Source organism: Balaenoptera physalus (assembly GCF_965194825.1).
Source record: "Balaenoptera physalus genome assembly, chromosome: 1".
NCBI lineage: Eukaryota > Metazoa > Chordata > Mammalia > Artiodactyla > Balaenopteridae > Balaenoptera > Balaenoptera physalus.
The window spans coordinates 139,369,014-139,395,659 of record NC_138882.1 but is presented as its reverse complement, the minus strand read 5'-3'; the positions used below and the strand labels follow the sequence as shown (position 1 = coordinate 139,395,659).

Sequence of the window (26,646 nt, the reverse complement as noted above, 5' to 3'; positions counted from 1 at the left end):
GCATACAGTAGTCCACAGAAAATATTGAATTGAATTGTGTCCAACTCAAAGCCTTCCAAGGTTAGGGAGTTTGCCATCCAATCTGTTCTTAAGAAGTTCCAGGCATTAAAAATTATTTTATCTGTTAGGTAACAATCTTTCTCCCCATAATTTCCCCCTGTTGAAATTGTCTGATCGTGGAGCAAAAATGAATATGATAAATATTGATAAGATAATATTGATATCAAAAATGGATGATAAGATTCATACTGGGCTGTCAGCAGCCCAGTATTAGTTTAAACTCCTGACCCACAATAACTTACCTCAGAGCAATGGTTCTCTTCTCTCGCTTACTTTTGGGTCACTTGGGAAGCACTTACGACTTATCAATGCCCAGGTCCCAGCTAAGATCAAATAAAGTGAATATCTGGAGATGGTCCAGACATCAGAATTTTCTTTAACAGCTCCCCAGATAATCCTAATTAGCCAAAATTGAGAATCACTGTTTTAGAAAAATGCACCAAATATAGAGGATTATTGCCAGGCAAGGAGTAACCTAGCCATCCAGTCAAGACATTCCAGAATGGCATTATTTTTGTGAATTCATCAAGAGTTGAGGTACAAAATTTGATTCTAAACTTGCATAGGAGTTAATCAGACCCTAGGAAATTGATAACATGTTAATCAAATACCAAATTGTCTGCTGTAGAATACAGAATGCTGAGACTCTGAGGACTTTCTAATGGGCACATCCATTGTCTGAAAACCCCTTTCTCCTTTTTGATTAGCTGGCCAGATGTACTTATTAAATAATTGCTCTGGAAGGCTGGAATCTGAGCAGAAAGGATTGAGTGTTGGCATATTTTGCTTACGGTGTAGGGAATCCTGATAATAGATTCAGGATCGTATATTTATCACTTTTTTGAAACTGTCCCCTGGATATTCTAAATTTACATTGCCAAATCTACTTTGACTCCAAAGAAATATTTAACATTGGCAACATTCTATTTCTACTGTATTTCCTTGATTGTTTTAGTCAAGGGTTCTAGGGCTCTTGGAGCATAGCTATAGAATGTTCATCAAACGTACAGAAGACAGGAAATTTGGAGGGATAGATCAAACATTGGAAGAGCAGTTATTTCTTAACCTGCTTTTCTGCTGAGACACTCATCAAGGTGGATGTTCACTTGCATGAGCATACCTAATTTTGAAAACTTTGTCAAATTATCTCTATTTCCTGTTTCTTTATCTGGGGCTCTCTCGTGTTTTAGGCTTTCCTCAAATGTGTGATGATTTTTGATTGTCCATTCATATTTAGGAATGAGTCAATAAAAGTGCTGGTTTAGAATTCCGTGTGCAAAAGCAGGTCTAGCTTTAGGGGAATCAGGCAGAGTGAGTGGGTAGGACATTGAACTGGGTACTTAGTGCTGGGCTTCCCTTCCATCGCCAGCACCACACACATATCCTGGAACTTTCACCATACAGGTTAGTCTAATTCTTTAGAGGAGCTCTTCTGATTTTTGCCTGAGGATTTGGCATGGGGGTGTAAATATCTTGAGATCTATCTATAAAAAATCTTTTAACAGCTTTTCCAGTTTTCCAGCCTAGAGCTCATTGTGACTTCCTTTTCAACTGCAGCCCCCAGGACGTCACTAGGCTGTGTTATCTCTTGCCCTGCCTCATCATTTATCACTCCTCAGTCCAGCTTTCATCTTCCAAATGCTCATGACAGACTTCTGCCCCCCTTCACTTTCTCATTGTGTATTCATCAGATTTTTAAAAATTTCATTTTTACTTTTAAAACATCTAAGGAAGAAAAGAAGACAAACACCTGTGTGTAAAGTAAAACAGACATTCTGGAAAATTGTTGACTGTGGGCTGCAGCATAGATAAGTAGATGTAGATTATGCACAACTCCAACTGCTCTAGTTGCATTCTTTCTCTTTGGTCTGCTCAAGAAGCTCTTACGAATTGCAAAAAAAAAAAAAAAAGGATTATTGATAGTATAGAGTTTTTTTTTAACTTCTTGAATCAAATTCATGGACCCAGGTACTTGAGTGTTAATGAGAAATTCCTTCTGACCCTCTTCACAACTGTTTATGAATAGCCACCCCATTGTAACACTAAAACAGTTTCATTAGAAAACTTGAGAGCCCAGAGAATCTTCACAAGCTGTAATTATGGAAATTATCTGGCAAGGTAACATTTAATACTGTTAGATATAAGATTGTACTTGATTGCAGAAAAATTAGCAGATCGAGTATACAGGTTGGAAGCGATGTGGTAGTAACACACAGAATTTACCTCAATGTTTGATCAGTTTCCAAGGCTACAGCTATTTCTAAATTATTTTATATCCCCACCCTCCCTTAGCATTCAGCTCAGAGCTTTATCCATAGCGAGTACTCATTGATCAACTGAATTAGTTTCTGGGACTGGACAGCTCACTTACTTATAAAATATTAGAGCTGGAAGGAATTTATCAGATCACCTAGTTTTTTCTTGATTGCGGGACATTTTTCTTTTTCATATATCGTCTTTGCTGAAAATAGGGTGTGCATGAAAATTGAGATGCAGAGGTAATGTGTTATTGCTTCTCTTTCTAAAAAAAATACAACAAAACTGTTATTACATCTCTTACATTGATGAACTGTCTCAGAGTTGGTGGCATTTAAGAATTAAGTAGATAAATTCCTTGCTTGTTTTCTTCTTTCCTCTCTGCTTTTGCATATACTTTTATCTTTTTTTAATATACAAAAATAAATTGTATTTTTATATACTAGAATGAACAATCTGAAAATAAAAATAAGAAAACAATTCCATTCACAATAGTATTTAAAAGAATAAAATGCTTATGAATAAATTTAGCAAAAGAAGTGCAAGTCTTAAACACTGAAAATTTCAAAACATTGCTGAGGAAAGTTAAATATGATCTAAATAAAAGGAGAGACATTTCACATTCATAGTTAGGAAGACCCAACATTGTTAAGATGGCAGTTCTTCACAAATTGATCTATAGATTCGACTCAATCTCCACCAAAATTCCATCAGGCTATTTTGCAGAAGTTGACAACCTGTACCTGAAATGTATATGGAAATCCTAAAGACACAGAATAGCCAAAATTTTTTGAAAAAGAACAAAGTTGGATAACTTTCATTTCCTAATCTTAAAACTTAATATAAGCTGCAGTAATCAGAACAGTCTGGCACTGACACAAGGATAAACATATAGATCAATGGGACAGATTTGAGAGTCCAGAAATAAACCCTTATATTTATGGCCAATTAATTTTTTTTAACATCTTAATTGGAGTATAATCGCTTTACAATGTTGTGTTAGTTTCTGCTGTATAACAAAGTGAATCAGTTATACATATACATATATTCCCATATCTCCTCCCTCTTGCGCCTCCCTCCCACCCTGCCTATCCGCCCCCCAGGTGGCCACAAAGCATTGAGCTGATCTCCCTGTGGTATGTGGCTGTTTCCCACTAGCTATCTATTTTACATTTGGTAGTGTATATATGTCCATGTCATTCTCTCACTTCATCCCAGCTTACCCTTCCCCCTCCCCGTGTCCTCAAGTCCATTCTCTATGTCTGCGTCTTTATTCCTGTCCTGCTCCTAGGTTCATCAGAACCATTTTTTTTTTCTTAGATTGCATATATATGTGTTATATGCTTTTATCTTTGCCTGGAATGCTCATTCCCTCTTGGAGTCTTGGTGAATTCCTCACTACTTTTTTCAAAACCAGTTCAAATGTTACCTCTTTGGTAAAGCCTTCTGGGATTCTCACAGAAACATCTAATGCTATTCCCCTCTATGTGTATCACTTTCTTCATCTTTATTTATAATGTTCTTCAACTTCTTCATCTTACACATAGCAAAATTTGTCCAGAGAAATGAATTGGGTTTTCAAGACTTCACATCATAAAGGCCTCAGAGAAACAGAGGAGTCTCATTTAAGACCCATGTAATCTCCAGATATATAGTTGGGTGGCCCAGCTAGGTTCTGGATAATCTCTGTTTTGGTTGAATTCTAATGACATTTGAGAAGGAAATAGAGGAGTAGAAAGGTCAGGGGTTCACTGTAGGAGGGGCTTTCCAAAGATCTCTTCACCATGCAGTTCCTGTATGTGCAGAAACGCAGCAGTGTGTTTTTCACTATGACTTTGGCCAGTGAGCCACTCTGTACAGAGGCAGTTGGTACATTAAGTCCTGTAGAATCAGGTAGGACCTGACCCTTTAAGGCCATTAATCTGAAGCAGGACACACAGAACAGCTGCTAGTGCACTTGGCCACATGTACAGATAGCTGAGCGTATCCTCATATTACAGGGAGGAAGGAAAGATATTTACTTGTTTCTCAGGAGAAATAATATTGTCTTCAGCATTCTGCATCACCAGAGTAAAAAAGCATTTCTGTGTCCCAGGACCCTGCCCTTTAACTGATGTTACTGCCACAGTTCCCAGTTCTTTCTTCATGGCACAAACTTCTGCTGGGATTTTCAAGGAGAAGAGGGAACTCTGCAAGGAGCGCTGGATTGTGGATGGTATCACTGTTAATGGGATGAATTGTGTTCTCCCAAAAGATGTTGAAGTTCTAGCACCCAAGACCAGTAAATGCACCTTGCTTGTAAATAGGATCTTTGCAGATGATAAGTTAAGATGAGATCATTAGGGTAGGTCCTAAGCCAGTATGACTGTGTGCTTATAAAAAAGGGGGAATTTGGACAGAGACAGATGCAGAGAGAGAAGATGACATGAAGACACAGTGTGAACGCCATCTCTAAGCCAAGGAGCACCCAAGGCTACCAGAAGCTAGGGGAGAGGCATGGAACAGATTCTCCCACCCAGGCTTCAGAAGAACCCACCCTGCTGACACCTTGATTTTGGACTTCCAGCCCCTGGGACGGTGAGACAATAAATTTCTGTGCAGATATCACGGCTAGGGGCATCTTACACTTATCCAGTCTCCTGGAGAAATTTATTGTAAGTGCTTCCTTCCCCTACCCCAGTAGTGATGGCAAGAATTAGAGAAAAGACTCCCTGTGTCTCATATAAACGTCACAGATCTCTGACCTTCTATCTTTCCATCACACCTGCCTGAAAATTTCAAGTCTGATCTCAGTAAACTGGTGATCACAGCCTAGATTCAGCACACAAATGGGTTTTATTTGCCTGCACAGTGTTTTATTAAAGTAAAAACCACAAAAACAATCATAATGATTAGTTGCAAAGATATAAAAATTACAAGATTGCACATCAAGATCTGAATTTCTGGCACAATAGGCTGGCATTCCCATGCAGTACCAATGAACTATTTCCAGCTCGTTTACAATGAGCAGTGATTACTTTTGAAGGGTTCACTTTCCACTTCCACTGTCTCCAGCCCTCCCTCTTCTTCCTGCACCAGGCCCAGTGCTGGCTTCTCTCACGAATGCTACCTCCACGGGCCCTACAGGCATTTGAGTTTGGGACCTCTGTAGACATCATTATGAGGACTGTTTGTTTTCATAGTATTTCCTCTGGGAGTCTAGAACTTAGTTTAAGTCATTTTAGTTGCCCCATGTGTACATTATATATCTACAAAGGGTGTGTGCCCTATAATGATTATGTATATGCCCCCAATAGTGTAATGTATATGGTGGAAATTAAACAAACATTTAGTTAAAACCTGTTTTGTCCACGATCTCAAAATCAATCTTTTAAGTACCATGAGGTCTCTAAAGATAGACCAAATAGTGGTGCTGCCTCAGAGGATTACAGTCTGCCCTGAGGAAGTAAGATGTTGAATCATCCATGTAAGAGATTTAAGAAGAAAGTGAAAAGTGTAAAGACAAATGCAGACAAAGTTAAACAAGAATTCAGAGGAAAGAAAGAGCACTTCTGGCTAGGGCCATCAGGTAGAACCATCAGGGAAATTTTGTAGTGGCGGTGAGGGGTGTTTTAGCTGGGACTTGGAAAAATGTAGGATTTGATCAAAGATGAAGAAAACTGAGCATGTGAGTGGGCAAGTATGGGGTAATTTGAGAAATAATAAATAGTTCAATTTGCCTGAGCTGAGGGAAGTTATGGAGAACAAGCTAGAGAGGATTATTTGGAACTGTCCAATCACAACATGAATGTCAGATCTAAGGTTAGGCAGTGGTGAGTTATGAGTCTCTTAAAGGAGCTCTGTTTATTCTTTGGCTAAGAATAGGCAAGAGTAACTAAGAATTAACCAAGAACTCTGTGCCTTAACCTCTGTTGCTCAAGAAGAAAACTGGCCATTTAACATTTGCATCTAGTAGATGCATGGTGGAAAATTTCCCTTTATTTATTTATTTTTCATTCTCTTAGGAGCAGTTTTCAGGGAATGGGTCTAACACAGTTCTTGGTAAGTAGTCCTAAAGAAGTAGTACAGCATTCCTATTTCTGCCACAACTTCCCCTCTCCCGGCTTTCTCACATGAGCGTGTTAGCATGCTTCACTTCCACAAAAGTATTCTCAGTGACTTACTAGCTGAGTTTCACAACTGTTCACTGAGAAAGCTCATCTGTCCTTTTGAAACTTGAGTTAAATTATTTCCTTTGACATTCTTTTTCTGTCTCCCTTCCACCTTCCCAATGTTCCTCCTCTCTCCCTCCCAGCTCTTTCTGTCTTCCTCCCTCCCTGTCCTTCTTCATTCTCCATTCTTTCCTCCCTTCCTCCTCCCATCCTCTCTTCCTTCCTGCTTCCTTTGTACCTTTGTAACATCATGTAGAGATTAAGAACAATAACTCTGGAGTCATGTGGCCTGAATTATAATTCTAGAGCTACTGCTGACTAGCTATGCAACACTGAGATAGCTGTTTAGCATCTTCGATCCTCAGTTTTCTTATCTGCAAAATAGAATAATAATAACGCCTAGTAGGGTTCTTGAGAATATTCATGTATTACTATATGCAAAACCCTTAGAACGGTGCCTAGTACCTGTTAAGTACACAGTAAGTGTTAATTAGTATTGCTACTGTTCTTGTCCTCGTTGAAGATGGACTCTTTTTAAAATATGGAGAGAAATTATACTATTTCTCACTTAATTTTAGACCTAAAAGATTTATTTTGATATTGAAAAAATTGTTATGAAATAACATGTAGAATCTACAACCTAGGTTCAGATAATGAAAATCATGAATTATTAGAGGCTGACTGATAAATAGGTTAATTTTACAAATATAACCAACCCTTAGATCACCTTTAGGAGAATATAGCTGTATTGTAGATGCCTTCTTCTATGCTCTTGAGAAAAAGAAACTTGTCTGTGATATAACATACTTTATACATAAGGCCTGAGGAGTCTCGGGTTTCACTGGGATTTTTCAAGAGCTGTGTGTTTTGACCATTTATCTATTTCTCTTTTCTTTTCCCTTTACGGGAATATCCAGCCTATCGTACCTTGACATTTGAAAAGGTCAGTATTTTTCCACATGCTACTAAGCATGTTCTACTTGAAATAGGTGGGACAATGAGACTTTTTTGTTAGGACAGTGATTTTAACAAAAGAAAATAGCACGACTTAAGGCTGTTCTAGTTCATGTGAATTCAACAGGTATGATAACTGAAATCCTAATAGATTTGACAAGAAAGTATTCAAATGTAACGTTCTTGACACCGCTTTGAAGCCTGTCCCTCCAGAGTACCTTTGTATATCTGTGTACCTTGCTTCCTGAAATATTTATGTTCATCAGCATTTTCAGATACTTGATTTTTTCAAGTGAAGGGGTAGGATATGAGTGGGAGTGGGCCTGCCTTCCTCCCTTCCTCCCTTCCTCTCTCCCTCCCTTCCTCCCATTCCTTCTTTCCCTCCCTTATTGATTTCTTTTGCTTTTTTCTGAAAGCTTTAGTATCATTCTGATTCTTTTAAACTCGTAAATGTTGCCATTAAATAATCATCACAGACACTTTAGCCTTCCGCTCATCGTCAGTTCATCAAATAAAAACATATTAATTGTGTTTATAGACCAGCTTTTAGATGTGAATTCCTTTAGGCCAAGGACAAAATACCCTTCACAATACCTGGAAGTCACAGGACATGTGATCATGAGTGATCCCTTGGCCAGGCTGTGGCTTTGTTACTTAACTTGTACACTTGGATAATGATTCTCACTCTCCCTGTCTACCTCACCAGGTTGTCATATCACCGTAATGATAACAACAATATATGACTTCTGTTCAGCTCCTAAATATTGTTAACGTTTCCTCATACAAAGTGATGAATGCGAAAGCCCTTTGAAATATAAAATGCAAAGCAAATGCAAGATATTATTTTTATTAGTAAGTTTAAGGCAAGCTGTTCTACACAGAAAGAAGTCTGTATGATGCCATTAAGCATTTAATTGTATTTATCAAATTATGGATTTGTCCCACGAGAGGCGATGTGCTTACAACATCAGCATGTGTGAAGCAGGATTAGCATAATTGGTAAATGTTGTTCCAGGGGAGTTGGGAAGGCACCAAAAATGCTTACTTTTGCCATAACTTGAGATAGAAAATGATCATGCTCCTTGGTTAGTTCTGAAGAGCTAACAGATTGACAGTCATATGAAAAAGGATCTAATTTTATATAATGATGCAATTTAGATAAAATATATAAATGTTCTGGTGTTAGAAAGAACATGTGTACTTGCTTTAAATTTTATTCAATTGGACATTTTGAGTACATATTAGTACAGTATTCATATTTCAGCAATATCCAAATAGACGTTAGAATGATGGAATGTATTATTATTGAAAATAACTTTAGGAATCATCTAATCAGTTTTTTTGATGGAGAAACTGAAACCCAGAAAGGTAAATGAATTTGCTATGTCCACACGACTTTTTAATGGCTGAGCCAGACTCTTTTTATATATTGCCCCCCTTATTTTGCCTGTAATAATTCAAATTATAACTAGATTAAGCTTCCTGAGGGCAGGTATTTTGGCCCATCCATCCATCCATCTGTCGAGAACTTATTAAACATTAATTTGAAGACCTGTATGTATTAACCCTGGGTTAAGTGTTGGAAATACAAGGGTAAGTCAGATGAGGTGGCTGATCCCAAGAAGCTTGCGATCTTGGAGGAAAGAGAAAGGGAGAGGGGTCGAGCGCAGGGGAGAACGTCCACAATTGAAATACAATTTAAAAAATTTGGGACTTCCCTGGTGGTCCAGTAGTTAAGACTTCGCCTTCCAATGCAGTGGGTGTGGGTTTGATCCCTGGTTGGGGAGCTAAGATCCCACACGCCTCGCGGCCAAAAAACCAAAACATAAAACAGAAGCAATATTGTAACAAATTCAATAAAGACTTCAAAAATGGTCCACATCAAAAAAATCTTTGAAATAAAAAGCAGCAAATATCAGAGGCACACACTAATAGACAATAAAAAAGGGGTGAATAATTACTCTGCAGAGTAAGTCAGAGAAGGATTTTGAGAAGAGATATTTAAGTTGGGTCATGAAAAATGGTCAGTTCCTCACCTAGCAAAATGTCTTCAATTCATTGAATACATAATTGAATAATCAAGACTTGGTAACTTTCTAGTATGCCTCTTTTGTTACTAACATCAAATACAAATAAATTGTTTCAGAGATTGAAGCTTTTCTTACAGCATTTGCTTTATGGACTCTCTCTTTTTTTTTTTAAGCTTTAACTTTCTTGGCCCACGGTAACATTTCTTCATACCAACCCCGCCTTATTAAGAAAACAACTTTGATCTTCTAAAACTTAAAATTGTTTCAGAGGACCTAGGACAAAGCAGTAAAATGATTATTTTCAAACCAACCAAAAATAAAAACAAAAAACTGTCCATATAGCCCCTTTTTACAGTAGAATTCGAATTAATAAATGTGGAAAGAATGAGAGAAACAGAAAGTCACCATTAAAACATAGCAGTAATAGCTGTAGGCAAGATCCACCAGTAGACGCTAAAACTATTGGGTTTGAGAAAGAACATAGTCTCAAAGTATCTGTCCCAAGATACTTATTAACTACAGAGGCAAAATAGTAATTTTTTTTTTTAAGTGGAGAAATCCAGCAGATCCATTCTCAACCAATGATCAAGTTTAACCAATGATCAATGGTAATAAGATAGATTGAAATCATGTACCCTTTCATAGGATAAACTTAAAGGGTGCATCACTTCTCAGGAACAGTTTACAAAATAACAGACTTGTACTCTTCAGAAGTATCAAGGTCATGAAAGACAAAGAACGAGGGAGGACCATCACGGGTTAGAGATGAATAAAGAAATTTTAAAACTAAGTGTAATGCGAGATACTGAATTGGATCATGGGACAGAAAAAAAGGACATTAGTAGAAAAACTGGTAAATTATGAATAAAGACTACAGTTTATTTAATAGTATTGTAGCATGTTAATTTCTTAATTTTGATAATTATACTATAATTGTGCAAGATGTTAACTTTTGGGAAACTAGGTGAAGGATGAAGGGTACCCCACAACTCTCTACTATTTTTGCCACTTTTCTGTAAGGTTAAATTTATTTCAAAGTTAAAAAATTTTAAATATAATTCTGTCTACACATTAGGGACACTTCTAAGTGATTTGAACTTTAAAGACAAGGTAAAATGTTCAAAGCTTATCCAAATCATTTCATTAAAGAAAATTTTGTAACAGAAAAAAAGGAGAAAAATGTTCTGTAACATTTTTCTTCTAGAGTTTAAATAAAATATAGAAGCTAAATAAAGTGTAGAATTAATTAAAGTATATGATTACTTTTATCGAAGTAATCATTTGAGCCTGAGAAATGTCAGAATTAGTCTTAACTGGTCTAGTGCCCCCCCCCAACATTTTTATCTTTATACTGCAAATAGTATATAATACAAAAAAAGAAAGCATCTGATATCTCAGGTATATCCAGGAGGCTGATTCTGGTTGATTCTGTAAAAAGAAAAGGGCTAGAGATAGAAAAATATCATATGATATCACTTATATGTGGGATGTAAAATAATGACACAAATAACATTTACAAAACAGAAATAGACTCACAGATATAGAAAACAAACTTATGGTTACCAAAGGGGAAACGGGGAAGAGGAATAAATTTGGAATTAGGGATTAACGGATACACACCACTGTACGTAAAATAGATAAATAACAAGGACCTACTGTATAGCACAGGAAGCTATATTCAATATCTTGCAATAACCTGTAATGGAAAGAATCTGAGAAAGACTACGCATATATGTATAACTGAATCACTTTGCGGTACACCTGGAACATTGTAAATCAAGTGTACATGAATAAAAAATTTTCTAAAAATAAGTGCTCAGGGGAAAAAAAACCAAAGGGCTGTAAGACGCCTCCCCCACACACTTTAGCAAAGAAAACAGACTTCTTGTTTCCCTGTAGAAAACATTTTCTATACTCAAAACTGTTATTTGCTTGAGACTACTGGCCAATAGTCACAGTACTGCCTTTCTCATGATGAAACTTTCTAATAACTAATATTTGTTTACTCAACTTGTGCCTTTCTTAGCTCTTTCTTTAGGACAGATTATTTTAGTCATCTGATGATTTGAACTGAAGGATTTTCTAACCTATTCAAGTACGAGTCCTTAGGTAATTCTATTTCAGTGTTTAGAATGCCAGGTGTCTATACTTCTAAGATTTGTAAAGGTTATTTGTTTGACTTTAACTGAGCTAACTGGATTTTATTGCACATTACTTCTAATAATATCATGCGTTTGAAAATTCCACTAGTTTAAAATAGGTAGATTTTGGGCCTAATTACTAAATTTTCATTGCTTAAAATTCTGTGCAATGAAGGTGAAAGGGTTTGTTTCCAAGGAAACAAATGCACTCCATTTTCATCACATAAAATGTTTTCTGCAAGAAAATTCTATAACCAGTCTCCAGGGAGATACCATGTCATAAGATAACTCTCATTGGAGATTTCTCCAAAGAAGCAATTTATTTTATTTTTGTTCCCTTGAAAATTGGCCTGTATTAGTGTAATTGTGAATGTATTGGATTTCAAAAAATTAACAGAGCCATTGTTCACCTTATTAGAGTTATAAATGTACAATTTCAGGAGAATGTGATTTTCCTCTAGCCATTAGGTTTCATTTATATTGGAGTCTAAGTAGCATGTATTCAGGATGTTCACTTGAGAAGAAACAGCCTGTTCTAAGGATATTTCTCCCCCTGAGGGTTAAAAGTGAGGTTAAAAGTGACTGCTTCTTCTTAAGAAATTTGAAAACCATATAAGTAGCCTGACTTAATGATTGAATAACAAGTAAGACACTGAAGGAAGTAGATTCATCTCGCAAAGGTCTAAGGCTTTGTTCTGACACATCCCTTGTTGCAGTAGTTGGTCTTACCTATGTGAGTACTTGCATTTAGTGACACTGTCTTGCAGTCTGGACCTGGTATATAATAAGTGGTACAAAAATATTTCATAATGGAATTAAAGAATTAACTAATTATACAGTGAGAAAACAAATTTTTGAGAGAGAAAACAAAATCACTGTGGTATTATTGGAGGTGGACATGGCACAATAGTCAAACTGACAAGCTATAGCTCTGTCCCTTACAAATTCTGCCACTCAGCAAGTCACTTAAATCTCTCCATAAATGGGGAAATACGTATTTATCTCAAAAGGTTGTTAATTAATATGTGTAAAAGTGTATTTATTGGAGGAATTTCTTTAAAATAGGAGATCTATTCCATAAAGAGGAAAATGAATTCTTATTTTGTAAAAGAAATAACTATATAACATGACTTTCTCTTGATTCAGATGTATAACATTTGCCTTGTTTCTACTGCAAATCTCATGTATGGGCCAGCTGAAATGAAATGATTAGAAAATATTACCTTGCCAGGCTAGCCTTAAAGCCTAAAAAATAGAAGTGATTTTTTAAAAATTCTATAAAAGATTAGATTCCAGTCAGCCTAACTCTGATGCTAAAAATCCCCCAAATTCTGTCTTCAAAGGTCCAACATGTAGCTGTCGAACTCGACCCACTTAATACAGTCCTTCCTGTAACTTAAAAGTGTAGCTGATCGTTCAAAGCAAGTGGGAAAATGAATCAATTTGTGAAGTGGAGACAGGCCCCTCATGGTAGACCCAGTAGAGTCTCTCTAAAAAGTTAAATCTTTATAATCACATACTTTATGAAAGAGAGACACAGGTGACAAACATGGGCAGCACATGGGAACTAGCAAATACAACAAAACATGGCATCAATAAACCATTTACTCATTTTTCTTTTGTTCATTCATATGGCACATTTTTATTGAGTGTCATCTAAGTGCTTGCGACTAGGCTAGATGCTTTCAACACACATGATCTTGTTTGATATCACGTGAAATCTGACAAAGAAATATGACCAACCCCGCATAGTGGATGCTGCGGGGCACCACCCAGACATCCTTAAGGACCAAGCTACTCACTCCCCCAGCTGCCCCCAAGTATTGGCAGTTGAAGGCTCTTGCCTGACTCCCTATCAGGAATTGCTGTCAACCAAAGACAGCAATTGTCCAGGGTCACACTTCCTCCTGCAGGCAGCCTGTATCCAGTGACTGATTGATGTAGATTATCAAGATTCAGTACCTAGTCTCAACATCGCTGAAAGGCCATCCCAGCTCCAAAGCATCAGTAGTAGGTTCAGCTGAAGCCTCTGTTGCAGCATCACCGTTCATCTGCTCTGCCCAGTCCTTTCTCTTCACCCCTTATAAGTGTGGTGTTCCCAAAAGCATTGGCCAACAAACCTCCTGCACACAAATCATAAAGACTAGAAGCCTATTTCCTGGACATCCATTTTACAATCGAGGAATCTGAAGTTAGGGGAGGTTTTTGTTTTGTTTTTTTTTTGATTATTATTTCACCCAAGCCCACACAGCCAATATGTGGTAGAGTCAGGATGCTGCCTTCAAATGTCATGGATATTGTAAAAACCCGGCAATTAGAAATGGGGTTCAAGGTTGCAAATAAGCCCCTTCCAGGTCAGTTTAATTTCTCAGTCCCAGACTGGCAGTCTGATGCTCTCAGAATTGGTTTAAAGGGCTGTGCAGAGCTCATTCCAAGGGCAAGATGTATATGTCGAAATGTCACCATTAGCAGGAAGAAAGAGGGCAGGAGCTAGTGGACAGATGAAACTTGCTGTAAGTATTGCCAACCGGAAGAGGAATTTACTTCATTTGTTTTACTGGGACCTTGTTAATAAGTCAGTCCCACTTAGCAGATACTTATTTTATTGTTTTCAATGTGTCACCAAATATTGAATGATCAAAATAAGGAGCTATAAACAACATAAAATATTTATGGGAAATCATGTTTTTTTAAAAAAAAGAAAGCTGCTAGTAACATAGAAAACAGATTCTGAATTTAGAATAGCTGTGGATATGAGAAAAAATCAGCATTATATTAAACAATAGTTATATGTTGCCTATGAAAATGGCAAAATCAAACTTTATGCCAATATTAACCTTCAATATTTTGTGAATGCCAAATATATATTAATAACCAGGGAAAGGATTATGATTTAACATTTAAAATTTTTCTAGTAATAACAAATGAATTCAGTTAATAAATATTTATTGAGTACCTACTGTGTGCCACATAGTGTTCTGAGAGCTGGGGATAGGACAGTGAGTGGGGGACATGGTCCCTCTCATATCACCTTACCTTATACCAGGGATATGCAGACAGCCGACAAGAAAATAAACACATAAGCAACGCCAGTCTGTGAGCTGACATCTCAACAGTGAGGGGTCATCCATTTCAGGATCTGTGAGAAGAACCTTCAGGCAAAAGACCAATGTAGAACCCTGTGAGGGAATGAGGGGAACTTGAAAAAACAGAAAGAAGGGCAAGATGGCTGCAGCAGAGCAAGAGATGCGGAGAGTGTAGGGGAAGGGCCAGGGTTAGGCAAGGGCCAGATCACTTGCGGACCGTGAAAGAGTGGTTCGATATTATTCTAAGTGTGATAATTCATTAGCGTATCTCAAGCCATGGAGTGACGTCATGACCTTATTCGTATTTTTATGAGATTGTTCTGACTTGGAGTGGCCCTGAAAAATGTGGGTCTATTCAATAGCCACTCAAGCATTATTTAGTGTCATGGATGAAAGAAGACATGATGAGGAAGCAGTGCAGTACAGTGGGGAGATCATACCCACCTTAGTTCAAATCCCAGCTCTTCCTAACTGGAAGTTATCCTCTGAGTCCCAGTTTCCCCATTTGTAAAAGGAGGAAATGACTCACGTGCAGTGCCTGACACAGGGTAGATGTTTCATATTTGTCATAGAGATGAATGTGGAGTATAGGACTGAATGAACACTGATGTAAATATGCTGGCTTTTCTCTGATCTTAACTTTTGTTGTGCTAGAAAGGCCTAGAAATAAACTCTGACCTTTCTTAAAGAGAAAAACAATTGCTTTATTGGCCTTCTAGCTTCAAAGGGTGTTAGAAGTGAAAGGCTGCTGAGTCTATGAGACTGGAATGTTTCTCTTTTTCTCATTGCCTTGAAATCCTATACCTCAAGCAGACTGTTTTTGTTGTCTCCAGATCACACAGCCCTAGACAGCAGCCCGGGCTGGCACGAGTGATTTACACAGTGTGCATTTGCATTTAATATTCCTCTTCTTTGCTTTCTCAATGATTCAAGAGCAAAGCGCCGGAGAAGACCAAGGTCATCCAACTTTTTTAACAGGATTAGGAAAATTCAGATACAGCTCAGAGGCGGCAGCAGCAGTGTAGCATGAAAAATATTATGTTTGGAAAATCTATTCCTCTGAGTGGCAACTGGATACAAGAGTTGATGCAACCAGGGCTCCTCGCTTAGAGGAACATGAAGGGCAAGGCATGCCAGCGAGCCGTCCAATATTGCAGTTTGGTGATTTTTAAAAAAAATTATTTTATTGAAGTATAGTGGATTTACAATGTTGCGTTAATTTCTGCTGTACAGCAAAGTGATTCAGTTATACATACACATATATATATACACACACGTTCTTTTTCATATTCTTTTGCATTGTAGTTTATCACAGGTATTGAATACAGTTCCCAGTGCTATGTGGTAAGACTTTGTTGTTTATCCATTCTCTATATGATAGTTTGCATCTGCTAATCCCAAACTCCTGTGATTTTGTTTAAAGCGAATAGGAAGAACATGGGTGGGAGCAGGAGAAGACCTGGCGATAAAGGCTCAGATATAGAAGTAGGGATGTTGCCTCTGTTCTTCTGCAGTGCTATTCACATTTTCCCCACAATATAATGCCCCACAAAATTGTAGGCCTCAGGTGGTCCTGCCAAGCTCCCATGCAATAGAGGTAGCTTTGGAAATTACTGTCAGTCGGGTATTTGAAGAAATTCCACAGTATATGGTGATGATGGTGATGATGGTGATGATGGTGACAATGATAATGATGACAATAACTTATCTATGAATCTCAGTTCACAAACTTGGAAACACAGTAGATATTCCTGCCTTTACTTTCACTAACATGCCTTAACTTCTGTTTCTGAGTCCTATTCTATTGACCTGGTGGAAAAGTTAAGCTTAGGCCTTCCTGAGGTTCAAGGGTGAGTCAGGGGTGAGCGGTTCAAGGGTGAGTCACAACTCCTGGTCTTACTGCCAAGTATGACTATAGGGCAACCTTGTCTTTGGCCATTGGACCTGCAAGCTGGCTTGACTATGAGAAGAAGCCTGTTGTCCCTATCCTCATCATTTATTTAGGTCTGGCATTCTTCTGCTGCTTCCTTGCCATGCTTGTGGCCCTTATGGAATCTTAAGCAAGTCTTCCTCTGATCCTGTGTGCCTAGCAACCCTAAGAAGCCGTCTTCCTCCTGGGGCCTTGACACCTTCCTGGTGGTACTGCTGAGGAGCAGAGCCCAGGACCTCTGTACTCTCAGGAACCTGGCCTGGGCTAGTGAGCAGAGTTGGTAACTGGGGTTGAGCCCTCTCTGTGTTGCCATTATCTGCTGTCCTGAAAGCCTTCTGCCTTTCCCCATTCCTCCCTTGAGACAATGAGCCTACCTCTTACTTTAGTGGGAGATAAGTGAGCAGGGAAGAGGCAGGGAGAGAAAAGCGTAGGTTGTCATCTCAAATATATAGACAAAACTGGAAAAACAGACTCCTAAGTCTGCCATGAAAGAGTGGAAATCTTTTCTAAGATGAGATAGAGATCCAGATGAATATGTTGAAACCAAAAGAACAGCTTTCTTGTTGTGCCAGAACCATGCTGGCTTCCTACGGAAAACATACTCTGATTCAGCCTGAGAAACAATTGTGTCTCAGGCAGAGAGTTACAGAGTTGGCACTGTAGAGTTACTTTGGATAATCCAATGTAATTACGTGGTAGTTTAAAAACTTCTCTGCTTAATAATAGGATGCACTAAGAGGCAGGTGGTGTGTAAAGCAGCACATCTCTCAAAGGTCCGATGGCCCTTTACCTCATCTCTTCATATTCAGTTCTGGTTCTTTCTTTTACTTTGACTGGAATTTGATTCTTCTCTTTTTGGTGTTTTAGGGCTAGCGGAAACTCCTGTTAACAGTATCCTGTTAACACCTCATGCCTTATCTCACATATACATTTAGGTTCAGCGTTCAAAGGTGCCAGTGTGGTTGAGTGGGATAAACATGGGTCCTGGTCCTAGAAGACATAGATACATAATCCTTGCTACATTTAATCCCCTCAGTGGTCATTAGCAGGTTGCTTATGCCATCCAAGGCTTGGTTTCCCTTATTGTAAAATAGAAATTAAAATATCTACTCCATGATTTTGTTCTGAGAGTCAAATGAAATAATGTGATGAAAGGAGGTTTGTGAAATACTTTTATACAATTCCTTCCTTCTTTTCAAAAATGTTTGTTACATGTGTGCCATGTGCCAAACACTTTTCTTTGGAGCTTTATAGATAAAATATAATCACTTCCCTCCAGAAATATAATCTAGTAAAGTAGAATGATAAATAGACAAAAGGGTACAGTGCGAAGCAGTATCTGCAGCTACAGAAATGCGTCATAGCATGTATAAGAGAGGTAACTACATAGTCTGTATATAGGAAGATGGTGCTAGAATGGACTTCCTGAAGGAGCTGATACCCAAATTGAGTCTTAGAAGATGAAGAAGAGTTTGGCAGTATGAGGAGGGTTGGTGAGAAAGACATTCCAAGGTATCAATAACAGAACAAGACAGTAAAGCAGCAAACACCCGCATTGGTGTGTGTTGGTGGAAACAGAGGTTCCAGACATATTAATATGGCTGGAGTATGCAATTTGAAGCAGCATGTAACTAGAGATGAAAATGAAGAAGTAGTTAAAGGCCAGAATATTCTGATAAGGGAATTCTTTGGGTGATGAGAAATCGTTGAAGGGTCTTATGCCATCAGATTTTAATTTTAAATAGATAACCACAATGCAGGGTTTCACTGGGTCAGCTGCAGATTTGACATATCAAGACTACAGTCAGAGAAAGTCCAGTAGTCCAGGGAAACAATAACGAAGATTTGAGTTAGCACAATGGCATTAAGAATAAAGTATAAAAGAATAGAGTGATCCTTGGAACTTGATTTTGCTCTTAGGGATATTGACATAAATATGCAAACCAAGGATGGTTGATGCCATCTGAGAAAAAAATAGAGAGGTAGAAACAAGTTTAGGCAAGGATGAGTTTAGTTTGGAACATGTGTAATTTAAAGCATCCAGGTGAAGATGTGTGGTTGGATGTTAGGATTATGAACACAAGGCTCAGAGAAGAGTCTGGGCCAGTAATATAGATGTGTTCATTATACTTAATAAATGCAACTTGAGAGACAGTCATCATTGAGCCCTTTTGGTCACTTTGGTTCCCTAGATAGTCTCATTTTAGTAATTAAAATATCTGATCTTATGTAGTAGTTGAAATTGCAAATCAGCATTTCAAGTCAAACTTCTGCCTTCCCACACTGTGAGCAGACAATAGATGGGAGGAGGGAGGAAAGTAAGGGTTAGAAAAGGTCTCTCTTGACTGGCACCAGTGTAATCTGGTATGGGGTTGCTCTGGCTGTTCCAGATGTTTCAAGGTGGTTCTTTCCCTTTTTTTTTTAGCAAAGCAGAGGTTCCTTTTTTTTTTTTTTTTAAATTAATTAATTAATTAATTTATTTTTGGCTGTGTTGGGTCTTCGTTTCTGTGAGAGGGCTTTCTCTAGTTGCGGTAAGCAGGGACCACTCTTCATCGCGGTGCGCGGGCCTCTCACTATCGCGGCCTCTCTTGTTGCGGAGCACAGGCTCCAGACACGCAGGCTCAGTAGTTGTGGCTCATGGGCCTAGTTGCTCCGCGGCATGTGGGATCTTCCCAGACCAGGGCTCAAACCCGTGTCCCCTGCATTAGCAGGCAGATTCTCAACCACTGCGCCACCAGGGAAGCCCGGTTCTTTCCCTTTTGAGCACTTCCATGGGCTCATTGAAGAGTTGTGTACTGAGCTATGGTGACTACCGCTATGCTAACTACACATGCCAGCAGTGTGTTTCCTTTGGCTGATTACTTATGACCCCTCCCCATCCTCACCTCTGCAGTTCCACTTTGTGAAGATACATTATTAGTACAGCTATAATATAAGATGTACTTTCCACTTCCAGTTCTGCTCAAGTGCTATAGAATTTCATTCTGGAGTATGGGACTAGTTGACATCTGTTGTCTTGGGGCCTCAACCAAAACCCAAGTAGATTGATTCCCACTTTCAGATCCTGTTTCAAAGATGTGTGAATTGTTTCATTAGAAGTTGTAACTGAAATGATGAGACCGCCCCCCATCTCCCCCAGCAAGAAGGCTCACAAGGGAAGACAAGTGGAATAGGGACAGATTGCTAGGGGAAACCATCTTTCAGAAAGTGAGCTGAGGCAGAGGAGAGAGACAGAAACAATGGTCGAGGTAGAAGAAGAACCAGGAGATGAAGGAGTCACAGAAATTGTAGAGTGGGTTACAAGAGGAGGGCATACTCAGCATATCAGATGTATGTAATTAGATGAGGGCTAGAATACGAAAATGTTGGATTTAGCAATTAGGAGATCAATCATTACCATATCAAGCAAATCCAGTAAAAGAAGGGGAAATGGCGAAGCCTTTTGAGAAGTCTATATGAAAGAGGAGAGATCTTAGATGTTAGAGGGGATGTGGGATTAAGGATTTTGGAATGGGAGAAACTTAAGCAGGCTCACAGGCTGAGGGAAAACAGGCATTAGAGAGGGGTGATTTGAAGATACAGGAAAGGGAGAGGATAATTGCTGGCAGATGTTTAAAGCTGATTACTTCTTTTGTGAGCATTTTCATCACCTCATAGGGTATAGCAAAGAAGGAGATCAAGGACATAGCTAAGAAGTTAGGGCTGATCAGGAGGGAAAGCTCATTCTCTGAAAAAGGAGGGGAGTCACTTAAGCATATCTTTCGATGTATTTCTTCATGGTGGCAGAAAGTTGAAGGAGATCACATGTGACGGCTTTAGTTTTCTCACTGAAGCAGGGGGTAAGGCTATTCTGCTGAATGTGATGAGTCAGGATCTTAAGTCACTTATTCTTATACTCTCATTTAGAAATTTGAAAGACTCAGTTGAGGGGAGTGGTATTATTATGCCTAACAGAGAGATTTGGAAACAAATGATCAGAACACTTCAGTGACTCACCAGAGGTCACCCAGGTGGCTAAAGTCAGAGTCCAGACTGCATCAGGGGTCTCCAGATTGTTAGTCTATTGGCACTGGAGAGTTTAAGAGGTTTTTATGTTTTATCTTTACCAGTCAATCAAAGAACAAAGGGTAAAAATAGAAAAATTTTACAATAGTTTTAAATGTGCATATCTCATCATCTTTTCACTATCCTTTTTATGGCTAAACTCTAACAATTATTTGCTGAGTATCTCATGTCTTCTATCATATTTTGTGACAGGTGCTACGCTTAGAAACCAAATATGTAACTGATATTTACTGAGCACATACTATGTGTCACGAACTATTCTAAGTACTTTATACATATTAATGACTGTAATCCTCACAACAACACAGTGAGAGTGGAGAACTCCTATTATTTCCATATTACAGATAAGGAAACCAAAGTCCCGTGAGGTTAAGTCACTTACACTGGGTCACACAGATATTAAGTGACAAAGCCAGGCTAGTCTAGCTCAAGCACTCACAGTTTTATCCATTATAGTATGTATAGTTCCTGCTGTTAAGGGGCTTATCTTCTTTGGGAAAGCAGAAAGTAAACAGAATTGCCTTTAAAAAATAAAACAGTCAGTAGCAAGATAATGTAACAATACAAGGAGAGCAGTAATGCAGGGCATGATGAATTGCAAAATGACTAGTCCAATTAGAAATGTAAGGAAGGAGATCTCAGTGTGGGCTTGATTGCCTGGCAGGTAGGGTTAGAATGGTTTGACTCACAAATCAAGACAGGTAAGAATAATCAGAGCTTGGCAATAGGCAGCAACACTCTTTTAGGGTCTATCAAAATTTACATTTTCATGAAGAAATGACAAAGCAAGAGCTAGGTTTTAGACAAAGCAGAGGATTCATATACATCCATTTATGCGCTCATCTATCCAAGAAGTATTTGTTGCACCTTTGCTCAATGGTATGTTCCATGCTGGAGTTGTCAGGATTCTTGGGTCAGAGACTACACCTTATTAGCTTCTCTAACACCAACAGTATTTTTTTTTTTGAATTTTATTTTATTTATTTTTTTATACAGCAGATTCTTATTAGTTAACTATTTTATGCATTTTAGGGAATATAAGTCAATCCCAATCTCCCAATTCATCCCACCACCACCACCACCACCACCCCCTGCCACTTTCCCCACTTGGTGTCCATACGTTTGTTCTCTACATCTGTGTCTCTATTTCTGCCCTGCAAATTGTTTCATCTGTACCATTTTTCTAGGTTCCACATATATGCATTAATATACGATATTTGTTTTTCTCTTTCTGACTTACTTCACTCTGTATGACAGTCTCTAGATCCATCCACGTCTCTACAAATGACCCACTTTCATTCCTTTTTATGGCTGACTAATATTCCATTGTATATATGTACCACAACTTCTTTATCCATTCATCTGTCGATGGGCATTTAGGTTACTTCCATAACCTGGCTATTGTACATAGTGCTGCAATGAACATTGGGGTGCATGTGTCTTTTTGAATTATGGTTTTCACTGGGTATATGCCCAGTAGTGGGATTGCTGGGTCGTATGGTAGTTCTATTTTTAGATTTTTAAGGGACCTCCATACTGTTCTCCATAGTGGCTGTATCAATTTACATTCCCAACAACAGTGCAAGAGGGTTCCCTTTTCTCCACACCCTCTCCAGCATTTGTTGTTTGTAGATTTTCTGATGATGCTCATTCTAACTGGTGTGACGTGATACGTCATTGTAGTTTTGATTTGCATTTCTCTAATAATTAGTGATGTTGAGCAGCTTTTCATGTACTTCTTGGCCATCTGTATGTCTTCTTTGGAGAAATGTCTATTTAGGTTTTCTGCCCATTTTTTGATTGTGTTGTTTGCTTTTTTAATATTGAGCTGCATGAGCTGTTTATATATATTGGAGATTAATCCTTTGTCCGTTGATTCATTTGCAAATATTTTCTCCCATTCTGAGGGTTGTCTTTTCATCTTGTTTGTAGTTTCCTTTGCTGTGCAAAAGCTTTTAAGTTTCATTAGGTCCCATTTGTTTATTTTTGTTTTTAATTCCATTACTCTTGGAGGTGGATCAAAAAAGATCTTGCTGTGATTTATGTCAAAGAGTGTTCTTCCTATGTTTTCCTCTAAGAGTTTTATAGTGTCCAGTCTTACATTTAGGTCTCTAATTCATTTTGAGTTTATTGTTGTGTATGGTGTTAGGGAGTGTTCTAATTTCATTCTATTACATGTACCTGTCCAGTTTTCCCAGCACCACTTATTGAAGAGACTGTCTTTTCTCCATTGTATATCCTTGCCTCCTTTGTCATAGATTAGTTGACCATCGGTGCATGGGTTTATCTCTGGGCTTTCTATCCTGTTCCATTGATCTATATTTCTGATTTCCTGCCAGTACCATACTGTCTTGATTACTGTAGCTTTGTAGTATAGTCTGAAGTCAGGGAGTCTGATTCCTACAGCTCAGTTTTTTTCCCTCAAGACTGCTTTGGCTATTCGGGGTTTTTTGTGTCTCCATACAGATTTTAAGTTTTTTTTCCCTAGTTCTGTAAAAAATGCCATTGGTAATTTGATAGGGATTGCATTGAATCTGTAGATTGCTTTGGGTAGTATAGTCATTTTCACAATATTGTTTCTTCCAATCAAGAACTTGGTATATCTCTCCATCTGTTTGTATCATCTTTAATTTCTTTCATCAGTGTCTTATGGTTTTCTGCATACATGTCTTTTGTCTCCCTAGGTAGGTTTATTCCCAGGCATTTTATTCTTTTTGTTGCAGTGGTAAATGGGAGTGTTTTCTTAATTTCTCGTTCAGATTTTTCATCATTACTGTATACAAATGCAAGAGATTTCTGTGCATTAATTTTGTATCCTGCTACTTTACCAAATTCATTGATTAGCTCTAGTAGTTTGGTGGCATCTTTTGGATTCTTTATGTATAGTATCATGTCATCTGCAAACAGTGACAGTTTTACTTCTTCTTTTCCAATTTGTATTCCTTTTATTTCTTTTTCTTCTCCGATTTCCGTGGCTAGGACTTCCAAAACTATGGTGAATAATAGTGGCGAGAGTGGACATCATTGTCCTATTCCTGATCTTAGAGGAAATGCTTTCGGGTTTTCACCGTTGAGAATGATGTTTGCTGTGGGTTTATCATATATGGCCTTATTATGTTGAGGTAGGTTCCCTCTATGCCCACTTTCTGGAGAGTTTTTATCATAAATGGGTGTTGAATTTTGTCAAAAGCTTTTTCTGCATCTATTGAGATTATCATATGGATTTTATTCTTCAATTTGTTAATATGGTGTGTCACATTGATTGATTTGCATATACTGAAGAATCCTTGCATCCCTGGGATAAATCCCACTTGATTATGGTGTATGATCCTTTTAATGTGTTGTTGGATTCTGCTTGCCAGTATTTTGTTGAGGATTTTTGCATCTATATTCATCAGTGATATTGGTCTGTAATTTTCTTTTTTTGTAATATCTTTGTCTGGTTTTGATATCAGGGTGATAGTGGCCTCATAGAATGAGTTTGGGAGTGTTCCTTCCTCCGCAATTTTTTGGAAGAGTTTGAGAAGGATGGGTGTTAGCTCTTTTCTAAATGTTTGATAGAATTCAACTGTGAAGCCATCTGGTCCTGGACTTTTGTTTGTTGGAAAATTTGTGGTCACAGTTTCAATTTCATTCCTTGTGATTGGTCTGTTCATATTTTCTATTTCTTCCTGGTTCAATCTTGGAAGGTTATACCTTTCTAAGAAGTTGCCCATTTCTTCCAGGTTGTCCATTTTATTGGCATAGAGTTGCTTGTAGTAGTCTCTTAGGATGCTTTGTATTTCTGCGGTGTCTGTTGTAACTTCTCCTTTTTCATTTCTAATTTTATTGATTTGAGTCCTCTCCCTCTTTTTCTTGATGAGTCTGGCTAATGGTTTATCAATTTTCTTTTCTCAGAGAACCAGCTTTTAGTTTTATTGATCTTTGCTCTTGTTTTCTTTGTTTCTATTTCATTTATTTCTGCTCTGATATTTAAGATTTCTTTCCTTCTACTAACTTTGGGTTTTGTTTGTTCTTCATTCTCTAGTTCCTTTAGGTATAAGCTTAGGTTGTTTATTTGAGATTTTTCTTGTTTCTTGAGGTAGGCTTGTATAGCTATAAACTTCCCTCTTAGAACTGCTTTAGCTGCATCCCATAGGTTTTGAATTATCGTGTTTTCATTGTCACTAGTCTCTAGGTATTTTTTGATTTCCTCTTTGATTTCTTCAGTGATCTCATGGTTATTTAGTAACATATTGTTTAACCTCCATGTGTTTGTGTTTTTTGCATTTTTTTCCCCTGTAATTGATTTCTAATCTCATAGCGTTGTGGTCAGAAAAGATGCTTGATATGATTTCAATTTTCTTAAATTTACTGAGGCTTGAGTTGTGACCCTAGATGTGATCTATCCTGGAGAATGTTCCATGTGCACTTGAGAAGAAAGTGTAATCTGCTGTTTTTGGATGGAATGTCCTATAAATATCAATTAAATCTATCTGGTCTATTGTGTCATTTAAAGCTTGTGTTTCCTTCTTAATTTTCTGTTTGGATGATCTGTCCATTGGTGTAAGTGAGGTGTTAAAATCCCCCACTATTATTGTGTTACTGTCGATTTCCTCTTTTACAGCTGTTAGCAGTTGCCTTATGTATTGTGGTGCTCCTATGTTGGTGCATATATATTTTTAATTGCTATATCTTCTTCTTGGATTGATCCCTTGATCATTATGTAGTGTCCTTCCTTGTCTCTTGTAACATTCTTTATTTTAAAGTCTATTTTATCTGATATGAGTATTGCTACTCCAGCTTCTTTTTGATTTCCGTTTGCATGGAATAACTTTTTCCATCGCCTCACTTTCAGTCTGTATGTGTCCCTAGTCTGAAGTGGGTCTCTTGTAGACAGCATATATATGGGTCTTGTTTTTGTATCCATTCAGCGAGCCTGTGTCTTTTGGGTGGAGCATTTAATCCATTCACGTTTAAGGTAATTATCGATATGTATGTTCCTATGACCATTTTCTTAATTGTTTTGGGTTTGTTTTTGTAGGTCCTTTTATTCTCTTGTGTTTTCCACTTAGCGAAGTTCCTTTAGCATTTGTTGTAGAGCTGGTTTGGTGGTGCTGAATTCTCTTAGCTTTTTCTTGTCTGTAAAGCTTTTGATTTCTCCATCGAATCTGAATAAGATCCTTGCTGGGTAGAGTAATCTTGGTTGTAGGTTCTTCCCTTTCATCACTTTAAATATGTCATGCCACTGCCTTCTGGCTTGTAGAGTTTCTGCTGAGAAATCAGCTGTTAACCCTATGGGAGTTCCCTTGTATATTATTTGTCATTTTTCCCTTGTTGCTTTCAATAATTTTTCTTTGTCTTTAATTTTTTCCAGTTTGATTACTGTGTGTCTCGGCATGTTTCTCCTTGGGTTTATCTTGCCTGGGACTCTCTGTGCTTCCTGGAGTTGGGTGGGTTTTTCCTTTTCCACGTTGGGGAAGTATTCGACTATAATCTTTTCAAATATTTTCTCGGTTCCTTTCTGTCTCTCTTCTCCTTCTGGGACCCCTATGATGCGAATGTTGTTGCATTTAATGTTGTCCCAGAGGTCTCTTAAGCTGTCTTCATTTCTTTTCATTCTTTTTTCTTTATTCTGTTCCGCAGCAGTGAATTCCACTATTATGTCTTCCAGGTCACGTATCCGTTCTTCTACCTCAGTTATTCTACTGATTCCTTCTATTGTATTTTTCATTTCAGTTATTATATTGTTCACCTCTGTTTGCTTTTTCTTTAGTTCTTCTAGGTGTTTGTTCTTTAATTCTTCTAGGTCTTTGTTAAACATTTCTTGCATCTTCTCGATCTTTGCCTCCATTCTTTTTCTGAGGTCCTGGATCATCTTCACTATCATTATTCTGAATTCTTTTTCTGGAACGTTGCCTATCTCCACTTCATTTAGTTGTTTTTCTGGGGTTTTATCTTGTTCCTTCATCTGGTACATGGCCCTCTGCCTTT

At 37.9% G+C, this 26,646-nt stretch overlaps 1 protein-coding gene and 2 long non-coding RNA genes across 7 annotated transcripts in view; 2 read left to right on the top strand and 1 right to left on the bottom strand.

The window, feature by feature from the left end:
- LOC309641583 overlaps positions 1-25,709 on the bottom strand; it is a 308,049-nt gene extending 282,340 nt beyond the window's left edge. Inside the window, exon 1 of the long non-coding RNA XR_014252699.1 lies at positions 24,841-25,709. This is a non-coding gene — a long non-coding RNA (uncharacterized lncRNA). The remainder of the gene's footprint in view (positions 1-24,840) is intronic.
- The window catches only part of PDE4B (phosphodiesterase 4B), a 601,639-nt gene that overhangs the window by 324,137 nt on the left and 250,856 nt on the right, over positions 1-26,646 (top strand). The window lies entirely within an intron of this gene.
- LOC309641517 lies at positions 11,188-24,985 on the top strand. The gene is made up of 2 exons (XR_014252656.1): positions 11,188-19,355; positions 22,887-24,985. It is a non-coding gene; the product is annotated as an uncharacterized lncRNA (long non-coding RNA).